This window comes from Triticum aestivum, chromosome 7D (assembly GCF_018294505.1).
Source record: "Triticum aestivum cultivar Chinese Spring chromosome 7D, IWGSC CS RefSeq v2.1, whole genome shotgun sequence".
Lineage (NCBI taxonomy): Eukaryota > Viridiplantae > Streptophyta > Magnoliopsida > Poales > Poaceae > Triticum > Triticum aestivum.
This window is the reverse complement of record NC_057814.1, coordinates 235005945-235008519: the sequence shown is the minus strand read 5'-3', so window position 1 is coordinate 235008519 and position 2575 is coordinate 235005945.

Genomic DNA, 2575 nt, shown 5'->3' with positions numbered 1-2575 from the left:
GTATTAAACAGCGGCTCGGGCGCCATTAATAGAGAGGAAGGCGTGCGGCCATGGAAGCCAAAGGGCTCGCTTCCCAGTGAGCCTGCACAGCGTACAGCTCGCACGCTTCCCGGTGAGCCTGTGCATTGGAGAACAGCTTGCGCGCCTCTCGGTCAGCCTATGCACTGGACTGCGCTCGCACGCCTCCCGTTCAGTCAAGGTCAAGCAGCTGTCCGCACGGCACCTCCTACAGCCATTAAAACCAAGACACGTGGCGTCACGTGAATGGTTAACAGAACGCACACGGTTTAAATTATACAAACGTTTGAGATATTAAAGTGGCAGCTATTTTTTCAAAATGCCTTTGTTTGCTATCATTATTCGAGTGCGCCTTCTCTCAAAATGGACACAAAAATACCACATCATGTCGGGTGCCATTCCATGATAGCATGCCAAGTTTCATGAATTTCAGACGAGTTTTGGATTTACTAGAATTTAAAAACCAGGCATCTCAATGTTTTGTCGGCAATCAACGGTGCCCTAATGTTTGAAATTCATTCCCATTTCTTCCATGGGACCTAAGCATGCACCCAAGGGCACAAATTTGATTTTTCAACCAATTATGCACTGGAGCATGTGCATGTAGTTCAAATTTGAACTACGCACATAAATGCATTGAAAACTCAGTTAATGCATAAAAATGTCCAAAAGAACCCCAAAAAATCATAAAAATTGACACAACACTCCTGTTGTTCTATGTTGACACGAGAAAATTTTTAGAAGCAATAGGAGGTAGTGGATATCGTTTTGTCCCCAAAGGTGGGACGTTCCCTACCGAAACCATGATGCTTGTTGTGAGAAGCTCTGATTTATGAGAAGCATATACCCAAACCTGCCCCAAACGGGACAAAAAATTTACCACGACATGTTGATGCCGCTCCATGAAAGCATGCCAAGTTTCATGAATTTCAGACGAGTTTTGGATTTACTAGAATTTAAAAACGAGGCATCTCAATGTTTTGCCGGCAATCAACGGTGCCCTGGTGTTTGAAATTCATTCCCATTTCTTGCATGGGAACTAAGCATGCACCCAAGGACACATATTTGATTTTTCAACCAATTTATATGCACTGGAGCATGTGCATGTAGTTCAAATTTGAATTATGCACATAAATGCATTGAAAACTCAATTAATGCATAAAAATGTCCAAACGAACCCCAAAAAATCCAAAAAATTGGCACAACACTCCTGTTGTTCTATGTTGACATGAGAAAATTTTTGAAAGCAATAAGAGGCAATGGATATCGTTTCGTCCCCAAAGGTAGGACGTTCCCTACCGAAACCATCATGCTTGTTGTGAGAAGCTCTGGTTTCTGAGAAGCATATACCCGAACCTACCCCAAATGGGATAATTTTTTTAACACGACATGTTGATGCCGCTCCATGATAGCATGCCAAGTTTCATGAATTTCAGACGAGTTTTGGATTTACTAGAATTTAAAAACCAGGCATCTCAACGTTTTGCCGGCAATCAATAGTGCCCTGGTGTTTGAATTTCATTCCCATCTCTTGCATGGGACCTAGAAATTCACTCAAGGACACAGATTAGATTTTTCAACCAACCTTAGAGCATTGGAGCATGTGCTTGTAGTTCAAATTTGAATTATGCACATAAAATGCCTAGAAAACCAAGTTAATGCATAAAAATGTCCAAACGAACCCCAAAAAATCACAAAAATTGACACAACACTCTTGTTGTTCTATGTTGACACTAGAAATTTTTTGAAAGCAATAAGAGGCAATGTATATCGTTTTGTCCCCAAAGGTGGGACGTTCCCTATCGAAACCATCATGCTTGTTGTGAGAGCTCTGGTTTGTGAGAAGCTTATACCCGAACCTGCCCCAAATGGGACAAATTTTTTACCACGGCATGTTGATGCCGCTCCATTATAGCATGCCAAGTTTCATGAATTTCATACGAGTTTTGGATTTACTAGAATTTAAATACCAGGCATCTCAACGTTTTGCCGGCAATCAACAGTGCCCTGGTGTTTGAATTTCATTCCCATCTCTTGCATGGGACCTAGAAATTCACCCAAGGACACACATGTGATTTTTCAACCAACTTTAGTGCATTGGAGCATGTGCTTGTAGTTCAAATTTGAATTATGCACATAAATTGCCTAGAAAACCTAGTTAATGTATAAAAAAGGCCAAACGAACCCCGAAAAATTCCAAGATTGAACACAACACTCCTGTTGTTCTATGTTGACACTAGAATTTTTTTAAAAGCAATAAGAGGCAACGGATATCATCCCGTCACCAAAGGTGGTACGTTCCCTATCGAAACCATCATGCTTGTTGTGAGAAGCTTATACCCGAACCTGCCCCAAATGGGACAAAATTTTACCATGGCATGTTGATGCCGCTCCATGATAGCATGCCAAGTTTCATGAATTTTAGACGAGTTTTGGATTTACTAGAATTTAAAAACCAGGCATCTCAACGTTTTGCCGGCAATCAAAAGTGCCATGGTGTTTGAATTTCATTCCCATCTCTTGCATGGGACCTAGAAATTCACCCAAGGACACACAT